The following is a 14,342-nucleotide window of genomic DNA, read 5'->3' on the forward strand; positions in this document are numbered from 1 at the left end:
ATCAAAGGAAAAGGCAATGAAAATGTTGGAAAAATGTAGAAAAATCGATATCTTCATAAACTGATGGTAGGAAGGTAATAGAGCCACTGTGGAAAAATTTTTGAGAGTTCTTCAAATAATTAAACATAGAGTTACCATACGATCAAGCAATTCCACTACTAGGTGCCTGCCCAACAGATCTGAAAAAAACATATTTACACTAAAACTTTTACATGATTGTAAATAGTTGTATAATGCATATTAGCCAAAAGTAAAAATTGTCTAAATGTTTATTATCTTATAAGTTGGTAAGCAAAATAGGTTGTAAATATGGCATATATATTATACAATACAATGGAACACTATTTGGCCATAAGAAATAATGAAATACTGATAACATTCTACAACATTGATACAAAATACCATATATCCTATGATTCTGTTTACATGAAACACCTAAAATACATGAAACACATAAATCCACAGAAACAGAAAGTAAAAAATTTCTTTCATAATGCTTGGGAAAGGAGTCTAGGGATGGCTGTTAATGGATAAAGGATTTACTTTGGAGGTGACAAGAATGTTTTGGAATTAGATAGTTGCAATGGCTTTACAACTCTATAAATATACCAAAATTGTCTATTCAGTTGCATTCTTCTAAAAGATTTAAAAATAAATTCAAAAGAAAAGAAATGAAAGAATAACCAAGGTAATATTATACTTGATCAGAAGAAACCAGAAATACTTTGGCCAGAGAAAAGCAAAGCCTCATTAAAGACATGAATGCTATCTAAATACTTCAAAACCATACTAAGACATGAGTATTTGAATGGTATAGATACAGTAATATAATTTCCAATAATCCCCAATAGTGTTATATAAATAAGCAAAAATGATCCTATGTTATTTACTCTTTGGAACAGCAGACTGACCATTAGACTTAAACCCACCCACACTCAAATTCTGACATATCCAACTGCTTTATATATTACCCATATTTTAGAAGCTGCCTGCTTTTATACCTGGAAAAACTGTACCTAACACCTACTATCTATATATAAAACAACCACTCTTCCTCTAGAGTTCTCTTAACTTTCCATTTGGCAGAGACATTGTGTTCCACTTCCCCTCTCAGGCAATCTAAGAGTCATCCAAAGAAAACATGGGCATTCTTGCCACCTGTTGGTCATGGCTTTGATTGGTCCCTAAATCCTTCAACTTACCATAAAGACATTACTAATTTTGATTGAAACCACATTTTGAATCAATATAATTTCTAATAGTACAAGATAGCTGTGTTAGCTTTCTGTCATTGTGACAAAATTCCTGAAATAAACTACTTAACAGGAGAAAATATTCATTTTGGCTCATGGTTTCAGAGGTTTCAGTCCATGATCACCAAGCCCTGTTGCTTTGTGTGCGTGGTGAGGCAACATATCATGGTGGATAGCACATGACAGAGAAACTACTTACCTCTTCAGAGACAGGAAGCACAAGAGAGAGAAGAACGGATCAGAGTCCTAATATCACTTTAAGAGCAGACACCCATGACCTAGTTTCACTAGGTCCTACCTCTTCAAAGTTCGACCACCTCCTAATAGTGTGGCAAGATGGCAATCATGCCTTTAATAGCCATTGGGGGACACTTCAGACCCAAACTATAATAAGGATCAAATATAAATATGTAGTGAATTCTCTGTCTTTGTAAGTATTATCTTTGAGTAGACAACAACTTCTCAAAGATGTTCTAAAAAAGAAACAGAAACAAAATAAATGGTTGTAACCAGAAAAATGTTGGTATATCGATCAATCTAATTTTTAAATTCTAGAAAATAATCCATGAGCAAATTATTTTACTGGTTTAGACCACTTATCTCCACAGTATATCCAAATAATTTAATATAACTCAAGTCAACAACTTACTTTCCTATTGTAAAATTAGGGAAGAAGGTCTAATATCTGAAAAATGATAATAACCTTCCTGACTTTTACCCTACCAGTTGTAAATTGCTGAATATTATTACATGTTACTATAAAAATACTAAACTTTATATGGAAAATGTAGTGGTGATTTCTAAGAATTTTTATTAGGATTCCAATAGTAATAGGTAAATACTACATTTACTAGGAATAGTATACCACAACCCTTTAAATAAACAAATGATAATCTGTAAATGTTAAAAAAAATTTTCTTACTTAAAAGGATAAATTAACAAAATTTAGGTTTAGGACCAGGAAACAAAAGTGATCATTATGATCATTTTTTAAAATTAAAAAAAAATTTTAGGTATAGATGGACACAACACAATGCCTTTATTTTTATGTGGTGCTGAGGATCAAACCCAGTCTCGCCCATGCTAGGCAAGCACGCCACCGCTGAGCCACAATCCCAGCCTATGATCATTTTTTTAAACAAAATAGTTGGTAAATATTTGCTGCAAATCTTAACATAAAAATAGCAAGATAAAGAAAACATTTAGTTATTTTCATAAAGATATATAACTAGTCTCCTAGAATAAAGCTTAGTTTGCTTTTGAAATTGATGCCAAATATTCAGATATTTCACAATAAAAATTATTTTATTGACTTAAAATTCATTGCTCAATAGACCCCAAAAGACTAAGTGAACTCTCATTAATGATTGCTTTAACTTTTTTAAAAAAATCTTCTCTTGACTAGAAAATTCCATGGCTTAGTAGTGGTGAAGATAACTCACCTCCAATCTCACAATATTATTAAAAAAAATTTTTGAAAATCTAATGATTTAAAGCAGAAAACATGGTCTCCACTTATGCTAGATTTATAATCCTAACTAGGTTAAATCTACCTTACAAAACTGAGATGTATGAAATAATCATTTTAAAGTACTTTTTAAATGCCAAGTGCTCCATAAATATTAAATATTAAGCTTAAGTACTACAAAAATTAACTATTTAATGAAAGATTGGATTTTCTTAGAGAACAAAGTACTCACAGGAGAAATCTATTTTCCCTAAATTACAGACAGTTGTACTCATTACTGTAGGGGGATTGAGGTCTCTGATAGCTTCATGACTGGCAGGCTTGGTGGCTAGGAAGTTTCTGTCAAATGACACAGAATGTATGATTACTAGGAAGTTTCTATGTAAAGCACAGAATGCCTGGCTGCTGCGAAAATTTCTGTGCAAAGACACAGGATGCCTGGCTGCTGTAGCAATGTCCTTCATGAGGTGGATCTGTGTTAGAGTCTTATCAGCCTTAATCTTGATCTCAGGCACACAGCTCCTAGGAATAAAGGAACTCTTGTTAGACAACCACAATGTTTCCCTGAGCCTAAACCTGCCCACATAGCAGTAACTTTATACAATGGACTTTCTTGAGAGCTACACAAAGCTCCTAACATTGCATATTGCAACTTAGTATGTAACTAAGGAATAAGCAGCATAATTTTGGTAAGTCTGTATCCTGCCTAGTAATACAATGAAAAATCTGTACTAATGATGCCAATTACCTAAAGTAACCTATAGATATAAATAAAACAGCATGGCCCTTCTGCCATTCTTATTTTTATGTAATTTTCTAAATTTATATATGATAGAGGAATGCATTACAATTCTTATTACATATATAGAGCACAATTTTTCATATCTCTGGTTATATACATAGTATATTCACACCAATTCGTGTCTTCACACATATACTTTGGATAGTAATGATTATCACATTCCACCATCATTAATTATTCCATGCCCCCTCTCTTCCCCTCCAACCCCTCTGCCCTATCTAGAGTTTGTCTATTCCTCCCATGCTTTCACCCCCATCCCGCTATGAATCAACTTCCTTATATCAAAGAAAACATTTGGCATTTGGTTTTTTGGGATTGGCTAACTCTACTTAGCATTATTTTCTCTAACTCCATCCATTTACCTGCCATGATTTTATTCTCTTTTATTGCTGAGTAATATTGCATTGTGTATATTTGCCACATTTTTTTTGATCCATTCATCCACTGAAGGGTATCTAGGATGATTCCACAGTTTAGCTATTGTGAATTGTGTTGCTATAAACATTAATGTGGTTGTATCCCTGTAGTATGCTGTTTTTAGTCCTTTGGGTATAGACCAAGGAGAGGGATAGTTGGGTCAAATGGTGGTTCCATTCCCAATTTTCCAGGAAATCTCCATAATGCTTTCTATATTGGCTGTACCAATTTGCAGTCCCACCAGCAGTATATGAATGTGCCTTTTTCCCAAAATCCTCGCCAACACTTATTGTTGTTTGTATGCATAGTAGCTGCCATTCTGCTTGGAGTGAGATGAAATCTTAGAGTAATTTTGATTTGCATTTCTCTGATATAAGGTGACAGACCCATAATGGGATAGGGAGGAGGAGCATGGGAGGAATAGACAAACTCTAGATAGGGCAGAGAGGAGTGGGAGGGGAAAGGAGGGGGCAGGGAGTTAGCAATGATGGTAGAACGTGATAGACATCATTATCCAAAGTACATGTATGAAGACATGAATTGGTGTCAACATACTTTATATACAGAGATATTAAAAACTGTGCTCTATACGTGTAATAAGAATTATAATGCATTCCACTGTCATGTATTTAAAAATAAAATCAATTAAATATAAAAAAATAAAAGTTAAAAAAGAACCATCAAAAAAAGTAGAAAGTAAAGTGATATAGCCATAGCTATCAACCAAATCTTATCAAAGAGAAACATAATTGTTTTTGTAAAACAGAAAACATTTCTAGTTATACCTCTGAAAATAAACTTAAATTGATTCCCATGTGACCTTTTCAATTTATTGATTTGTGACTATCAATCCAATAGAAACCTATTTTTAAGGTGAGGAAGGAAGGAAGAAGGTTTGCAGGTTAAAGTTTATTTTGTATACAACAATCCTTAACTTAAAAAAGTTTGTCAACAGGCTGCCTAGGACTTTCAGACATATTTTGCAAAGTAGATGTTAAACTTGACACTATATCAACTATATTTAGTTAATATTTGCATATATATGTAATTGGTATAATAAATTACAGTAATTAATTATGTTAAAAAAGAAAGTGGTGTTATATCTTTACAAATATACCTCCAATACTATGTTCACATGTAAAGAGCAGGTTTGAGAAAAATGCAGGGTCAGGGGAAGATAGCAATTCAGAGGAATTTTGACTAATCTAGATAAAGACTTTAACAATGTATGCTAGCTAGGAAATGAGGCCCAAGGGTCATTATAATCCATTTCTCTAGAAAGTTTCTTCTGACGATAACTCTTCCAATAAAATGTTATAACTATTATTCCATTTTCTTTAAAAATATTTAATTTTTATTAAAAAGTATGAACTTCTGAATATTCATAATGCATAGTCATTAAGAAAAAACATCAGCTCTCTGTGACCTACTGGTCTAAGTTAGATAAAACCAACCCAAGTAAAATATATACCTATTCTAATAATTTTTTCATCAGCCAGGCCTAGATACAGTTCGCTAGTCAAAGGTGGAAATTCAGCCCCTATCACCTTATTATCACCTCTTCATTTCATTATATTCAACTGTTTTTTGCCACCGTGATAATCTTTGCAACACAAGTCAAACTACTTCCACAGTGCAAGAGAAACACATTTACACAATGCTATTCCATTAACAGAATTTCCAAATGAGTTAGGCAAGTATAGCTTCCCTTTATTCAGAAAATGGCACCAGCTTGACTCCACTGAACACTGAGGTAGCTCCACTTACTGTAGGCTGAATAATGCCATTCCCTAAAGATTTCTATACCTTTGCTTCCAAACCTTGAATATGTTACCTTACATAGCAAAAGGGATTTCATGGATGTGATTGAGTTAAATATCTTGAGATGAGGAGTTTAACCTAGATTATCTAGGTGGGCCAAATACAATCACAACAGTCTTTTAAAGTGAAGCAGGAGGGTCAAAGATGGGGAAGGAAGTGTGACAAGAGTCAGAATGATGCCAGGAAGTTAATGAGCCAAGGAATGTGGGCAGCCCATAAAAGGTAGAAAAAGACAAGGCAACAGGTTCTTCCCTAGAATCTCCAGATGGAACCAGCCCAGCTATCACCTTGTCTTTACTCCTGTAAGATGGATTGAAGAATTCTGATCTCTAGTACAGTAAGATAATGAGTACATGCTATCTTAAGTCTCCAAATCTGGATAATTTGTTAAAGCAGCCAAAGTAACTATTTCTTCACAGACAATTAGAATTGGGTTGTAAATGGTGAAATGAACAACAGAGTTCATATTATTATATTTTCTTGATACTCTAAAACAGAATTTAACATTTTGTAAATTAAACAACTACCTGACTATAGTGAATCTTCAAATCAAGTTTCTTGTGGCCTGAACAATTTGTTACTGAACCTTCTGCTTTTTTATAAACCACAAGCATTTTCCCAATTCTAACTTGAATATCCTTCTGATAAGGAAAATCTACACTGGATTAAAGAATGGGAAACTTTTTGAAGCTATTATTTTGCTTTGATTTCCCAGCCTGTAAAATAAGGAAAGGCCTGATTAAGCTGTTTTATGAGTTGATGTGGAAACCACAGGGAAAGCCCATATTAGCAAATAAATTTCAATTTTCTACAAGAGAACCATTGCTAATAATGACCTCTAAAAACGAAAAATAAAAGAGAAGAAACAAGCAGATTTATAATATCATCAGTTCATTTGCATTATACTTTCTTGAGCTGCTCTCTCTCCAGGCTTTATGGGCAAATCCTTTACTTCTTTACTTTGTAATATTTTAATATCAATCTGGCTTATGTTTAAACTTAATATTTATAAAAATACAAATGGTTATATTATAGGATTAATTGGAATATGGATATTTTTCAGGCTTAGGTTTGGGGTCCCTATGGATACTCTTATTATCAGATTTGCAAGAGGTCAAAGTATTCCAAAGACTTGGTTAACTTTTATTCTATGATTGATGTCATAAATCTTGTAGAGAACCTTGCTACTCAGTAAGATGGGCCAGAAAGGGGCCTCCATCAGAGGGAAGCTTAGTAGAGCTCCCACTGGTCAACAAGTAGGAGGGTCCTTTTGTCTCTGTTGGCAGAATATTGCCTGAAAGGACCACTGAGGGAAGAGATTAGATGTTCTACTGTAGCAATAAATGACAGATGCAGTCTGTCCTTAGTTGGTAAATTAACTTCTCTGTTCTGAATGTTTGTGTCCCCTCAAATTCATACATTAAATCTTAACCTCCAAGATGGTAGTATTAGGAGGTGGGTCTCTTGGGAGGTGATTAGGTCACAGGGAAAAGCCTTCATGAATGGGAAAAGTACCCTTATAAAAGAGACCCCAGAATGCTGGGGATTTAGCTCAGTGGTAGAGCACTTACCTAGCATGTACAAGGCCTTGGGTTTAATCCCCAGCCCTACAAAAGAAAGAGACAGAGAAAGACTCCAGAGAGCTGCCTTGCCACTTCTATCATGTGAGGTCAGAGCAAGAAGTCACCAGAAAGTGGGTCCTCACCAGACACTGAATCTTTTTGATCCTTTATCTTAAACTTCCTAGAATCCATAACTATGAGAAATAATTTTTATAAGCTACCCATTCTATATATTTTATTATAGTAACTTGAGTTGATTTTGGGACAGATACTGGCTTCCCTCTCAACATGGAGCCAAATATAATAATGCATTCATTTCAGAAAATACAGCTACATTACCTGGATATAATTGTTACAAATAAAAATGGCATTCTTGTGTTCAATAATGAAGCAAATGCACCATATTTGGACATTTAATTTTTTTAATATAAAGAATTTATACTGTTTTATTCAGGAATGAAACAAAACAGCAGATGGAGTCTGAGGTTCTCTAATGAATTAAGATAAGTTCAAGAGATGTATTGTATCCCATGAAACTAAAGTTTAATATACTTGAAATTTGCTAAGAGGTAAAACTTAAGTGTTCTTACCACAAAAAGACAAGTATGCAAAGCAATACATATGGTGATTAGCTAGATTTAGCCATTCACAATATGTACATATATCAAAACATCATGTGTACCATAAAGTGCTTATTAATTAAAATTTTAGCATATGTGGGCACTGAATTCGAGCCTCAGCACTACATAAAAATAAATAAAATGAAGATATTGTGTCTATCTTAAAAAAATCTTTAAAAAATTTAATTAAAAAAAATCAAGATAATAAGTTCTTAGTATGATCATTAGCCCCAAACAAAAAAAAATATAAACATTGCTAGTGAATTTTTCATATCCTCAGAATTTGGGATCTATTTGAATTTAATGTTTCATAATATGAAGAATGCACTCAGCAGAAGCTTTAAAGCAGTGAATCCTGGCCAGAAAGTACTATTAACCCCAAATAGGATAAAAATAAACAAAACAACATATATATGATATACATATGTATATATTAGTACAATGTGTTAAAGCCAAATTAAAAGACAAAACTTTTAAAGAGTCCAGAAAAAGCAGCACTATCTAAGATGTTACAGCAAAACTAAGAGTTGACTATTTTATTAGATAGCATGGAAGCCAGAAGATAATATAATGACATCTCAAAATGCCAAAAGAAAGTAAGTGCTGGCTTAGTATGTTATATCCTTCATAGTTCATTTGAAATAAACTCATTTTCAGATAAGCAATGACAAAAGAATTTATCAGAGCATTACTAGAAAAATATTAGTGTGTATGTTTCAGGCCAAAGAGTAATCTGAAGCTACAGAAAAAAAACAAGGAATAGAAAGGTTAAATATGAGTAAATATAAACGGATATTGGCTGTAAAGATCAATAATAATAATCATATTGTGTTAAAATATGCTAGAACATAAGTTGGTAGAGGAGTAGAGGAGTTTATTATGTATTTTAATGTCTGTGTGTTGTCTGGGAATAGAATTATATTTCAATTTTGATAAGTGAATGATAAACATTGTCTCTAGGGAAATCTCTATGGAAACATCCAAAGTAATTGTAAAAGGATAAATAACTACGGAGTAAATAGATAGGAAAAATAGTAAAAAATAATGAATCCAAAAAAGGAAATCAAGGAAAGAAAGAACAAGAAGTATATATTTTAATAAGGATTTATGTGTTGTTGGACTGCCCATCACAGTGTCTGGGCCACCTTATACCAGCACTAGAAATCCCTTTATTATCTTTCTTGGGCATACACCAACTGGTCATTTCCTCCCCAAATCATAAGATATTATTTTTAGTGTTTTTCCCCCAAGTCTTTTTAAGCCTGACACCACACTGAAAGGTCTGGGCCAGTCTTTCACAGCATTTATCCAGGGTTCAGTCCATTTTGAAAAAAACAAGAACAAATAAAAATCTAAGAGTATGAAGGAACCATTTTTTGACCCACCCCTTAACTGGCTTCACCTTTCTGTTGCTTTACAATCACCTGCAATGTAATGAAAGAGTTCCTGGCAATTATTGCTCTTAGTTTATTTTCCTTTTCAGAATCTCTGTAGATACAAATTAAGCATAGCTTTGTAAAACCAAGCATACACGTCTGAGAATGACTTATTTTATTCCTTAGGTAATAACCCTATAAATTAGGGTGCTAAATTACTTACAAAATTCTTATTTCTTCCAGTTCACTTTGATCATTAAACCGTGACATTTGTATATTCTGTCTGGTCCTTTAAATTCAGAAAGGAGCATTTTTTAAAGCTTAGATGCTAGGTAGCCATGATATTCCATGTTTGATGTCATTCTGATTGTTTTGCATCATCGCCTGACTATGCCCTACACCTTTTTCTCTTTATTTCTTCTTTTTAGTTATACATGACAGTAGAGTATATTTTGACATATTAATAAAAACATGGAACATATGTTGCTCTAACTAGAATCCCAGTCTTGTGGTTGTACATATGAGGAGATTCACTGTGATGTATTTATGTATGTACATAGGAAAGTTAAGTCAGATTCATTCCACTGTCTTTCCTATTCCTATTCTTCCTCCTTCCCTTCATTCACTTTTGCCTAATCTACTGAATTTCTGTTCTCCTCCCTTGACAATCCCTTATTGTGGGTTACCTTCCACATATCAGAGAAAACATTCAACCTTTGGTTTGGGGGGACTGGCTTATTCATTTAGCATAATAGTCTCCATATCCATCCATTTGCTGGAAAATGTCATAAAGTCATTCTTAATGGCTGAGTAATACTCTATTGTGTATATATACCACATTTTCTTTACCATTCATCTGTTGAAGAGGCACCTAGATTATTCCATAGCTTAGCTGCTATAAAAATTGTTGTGGCTGCATTACTGTAGTATGCAGCTTTTAAGTCCTTTGGGTATACTGAGGAGTAGGAAAACCGAGTTAAATGGTGATTCCATTCCAAGTTTTCTGAGGAATCTCCATACTGCTACCTAGATTGGTTGTAACAATTTACAGTCCCATCAGCAATGATGGGTATACATTCTTAGCCACATCCTCATCAACACTGTTACTTTTATTCTTAATAATTACCATTTTGATTGGAGTAAGATGAAATCTCAGTGTAGTTTTAATTTGCATTTCTCAAGCTGCTAGCAGATTTTGAAATTTTTTTTCATATATTTGTTGACCATTGAACATTCATGTTTCTTCTGTGAATCGCTTGTTCAGCTCCTCTGCCCATTTATTAACTGGGTTATTCAAGGTTTTTGTTTTGTTTTGTTTTGTTTTTTTGGTTGTGTGTGTGTGTGTGTGTGTGTGTGTGTGTGTGTAGATTTTTTAGTTCTTTATATATCCTGAAATCAATGCTTTATCTGAGGTGCAGGTAGCAAAGATTTTTCTCCTATACTGTATGCTCTCTCTTCATGCTAGATTGTTTCCTTTGCTGTGAAAAAGCTTTCTAGTTTGATACCATCCAATTTATTGATTCTTGGTTTTATTTATAATTCTTGTTTTTAATTCTGTCATCTCTTGCCTTCTTACTTTCTATCCCAATAACCTGATATTCTTTCTCTGTAATAACCCACAAAGCTGTGTTTTTCTGGCTAACCATCTTTTTGACTCTTACCTTACCTCTACTGTTGTTTTTAAAGAAAAAGTAATTTAGCTTTGCTGTAAAATTTTTGGAAAGCACAAAAAAATACTACAGAAAAAAAGTACCTGAATCTTGAGAGAATCACTTAAAATTCTTGGTGTATTCTTGGGGAAAAATGTAATCCTTTCTTGTGTTTCAGACATTTATTCTGTTTCTAGAATACATTATTCTTTTCTGATAGTTATATAGGAATAATGATTACTACCTTTTTCTTTCAAGCCTGTGTTGTTTATAAATTATAATTCAAAAAGGAAAACTTTTTTCCCCCAAAACTCATATTCTCTGTTGGAAGGCTGGTGATTGTGCATACATCTTGTTCTAATGCTTCACAGAAGCTCAATTCTTCCCATTAAGAGATATACCTGCTGCCATTGTCATCCAAATAGGGGGTATACTGAGGATAAATGGGGTCTCCAGGATTCTTTACTAAAGGATTTGCATCTTGTTAGGTCTTCTGATAGTTAAAACTTGTCAAATAAATTAAATCAATAAATCCCTAACATGAGCCAATGAAACTTTGATCCAATGCCTAGCAAACTTCCTGCTTCCTATTCTAGGAGTGTGAGATTCAGATCTTATTGTTATAGAAATGAATGTAAGATGTCTTGACAGCTCCTCTTAATCTGCTCAGGTATTAAAAATGAATATCGTTAGCCTCTTTAAGCCATCACTTAATATTCAAAATTTCCAAAATTTAACGTTCAGTGATTTTCAGAGGTAAAGAAAGCTTTTTTCTCAACTAAAACAAAACATCTTTAAAAATATTTTAACAATATACAAAAATATTTACAACATAATCTGCTGATTCAAAGACTTAAACAAAGTTGGCAGTTTCTACAACATAATTTACAGATGCCTAAAATAGTTTGCAGATTGGTTTTGTTTACAGTTACATATATTGTCGTGTTTTATTAATATTGTATGATTTACAATAACTCCATTATAGCAAGAAAAAAACAAAGTCATAAAATAAAATATCTTTTAGGCATTTATTATACCAATAATACTCATTTAATAATAAAAGATAAATTGTATTAGCCCAAAGACCACTGAAGAGTTTCCAGGAAGTCCAAAATAAAATCTAGTTATCTTTTCTATGAAATAAATAGAATAGCAGCAATCCCTGGGTATCCCTTAAACATAAACTATAAAGATTCCATTTATATTAATTAGGCTTTATGAAATTATTTGCTGTAGTATAAAATAAACGACAATTTGAGAAACTAGTTAGCACTACCAGCAGCCTGAATTTGGTTTTCACTTGAGCATATGTAAGGTAAGCAATTTCAATATGAAGTGTGTATTTAAAATTAACAATTTTTTTCTAACTTTTCCAATGCATATACAAGTCAAGTGCTTACTCTTAACCATGAGCTCAGACTTGTTTCTGAAAGTAATGTACAGAATTGGTATGTAAACACAAAGACCTTTGAGATACACTAAGAGCATCCTATGTTCTGTGGATCAAAATGCAAACCTCTCTGTGATGTCTCTCTCTCTCTCTCTCTTTATATAATATATATATATATTTATATATATATATATTAGTTTGGGATATACTGATACATTACTACATGCATACATACATACATCATAAAATAAATTCTGACAATGCTTCTAATGACACCATACTTCCCAGCCCCAACAACTAGAGAAAGAAAATAAAAACTTTGTTTAAAAAAGAAAACAGTTTCATATAAAGTTTTTAAGTGAAAAAACAAAAACAAAAACAACAATCCTCTTTGCAACTGGACTCAACAGTTTATCATCAACAATGTCTTCAGCCATTCCCCAATGTCATGGAATACACAAGCTTTCTCTCTATTCAAGAAGTCTGATCATCTCCAGTGTTTTGTTTTAAAAACTGCTTTCCAGGATATGAGGTAGCCATGCTGGTTAAATTCCTCTATCTGCCCACTTAGAACCTGATGTAACCATACAGGTTGGCATCCTATAGCACCATACCCATGATAACCACAGCCAACCACTTCACTCTGAAGGAGAAGAGAGTGCTAAAGGCAAATGTCACCCACAGTACTGGATAGGCAGCCAGTCCTAACAAAATGATTCTTAATTCAGCCTCTGAAACAGTTTTATTCTGCTAAGGAGTTGTCTTCCTGGACTCAAATACCAAATGACTTTTTCCATCCTCATCAATATGATTCCACCACTGAAGGACAACCATCAGTCAACCTGTGGTATTCTTCACTGCCCAAAATATTGTCTATATTAGAAAATGTTAAATGTGCAGCTAAGAAGAAAGTGTATTTATTCACTGATGTATGAAATATTCTATATATGTCTGTTAAGTAAAAATACTTAATTGTATTTTTTTTTAGTTTAGTAACTTATTTAGTTTTCATTTGTATGATCTGTCCAGTGAAGAAACAGGCATGTAAAAATCACCCAATATTATTGTGTTGTAATCTATTTGATTCTGGATATTGAGAAGGGTTTGTTTGATTTATGTAGATGTTTCATTGTTTGGGGCACAGATATTTGCAACTGTTATTTTGTTGTTGTTGTATGACTCCCTTAAGTAGTATGAAATGGCCTTATTTATCTCTTCTGGTTCACTTTGGCTTAAAGTCCACTTTATCAGATACGAGAATAGAAACCCTTGCTTGTTTATGAGGTCCATGTGAATGATAGGATTTTCCCCATCCTTACACCTTCAGTTTGTGAATGTCTTTGCCTATGAGGTGAATCTTTTGGAGACAGCATATTTTTGGGGTCTTGTTTATTAATCCCATCTGGCAGCTTGTCCTTTGAATGATGAGTTGAGTCCATTAACAGTGTTATTATTGAGAGATTATTTTTATTTCTTGTCATTTTGATTTATTAGATTCTCCTTCAATATACTATTCCTCTAGTATAGTTTCACCATCTGCTAGTTTTCATTTGTTTTATCCATTTCTTCTTCATGAAATATTTATTGAATATGTTTTGTAGTACCAACTTTCTAGTTGTGAATTCTTTTAACTTTTGTTTATTGTGAAAGGTTTTAATCTCATCCTCAAATCTGAAACTCAATTTTTCTGGATATAGTATTCTTAGTTGGCATCCATTTTCTTTCAGAGCTTGATATATATTATTCTAAGATCTCCTAGTATTTAGGGTGTGAGGCAGAAAATCAGCTGAGATCCAATAGGCTTAATCTCTAAATATGACCCATCATTTTTCTCTAGCCACTTTAAAAATTCCGTCCCTATTCTGTATGTTAGGCATTTTTATAACAATGTGCCTAGGAGTGGGTCTGTTGTAATTTTGTATATCTGGAGTACTTTATGCCTCCTGTATTTGATTTTCCATTTCATTCTTAATATTTGGGAAAT

The 14,342-nt window shown here is 33.0% G+C and overlaps 1 protein-coding gene and 1 pseudogene across 1 annotated transcript in view; both read right to left on the bottom strand.

The window, feature by feature from the left end:
* The window catches only part of Gpr158 (G protein-coupled receptor 158), a 390,707-nt gene that overhangs the window by 211,377 nt on the left and 164,988 nt on the right, over positions 1–14,342 (bottom strand). The window lies entirely within an intron of this gene.
* LOC110597679 (Golgi apparatus membrane protein TVP23 homolog B pseudogene) lies at positions 12,764–13,374 on the bottom strand (annotated as a pseudogene).

This window comes from Ictidomys tridecemlineatus, chromosome 10, assembly GCF_052094955.1.
Source record: "Ictidomys tridecemlineatus isolate mIctTri1 chromosome 10, mIctTri1.hap1, whole genome shotgun sequence".
NCBI classification, from domain to species: Eukaryota; Metazoa; Chordata; class Mammalia; order Rodentia; family Sciuridae; genus Ictidomys; species Ictidomys tridecemlineatus.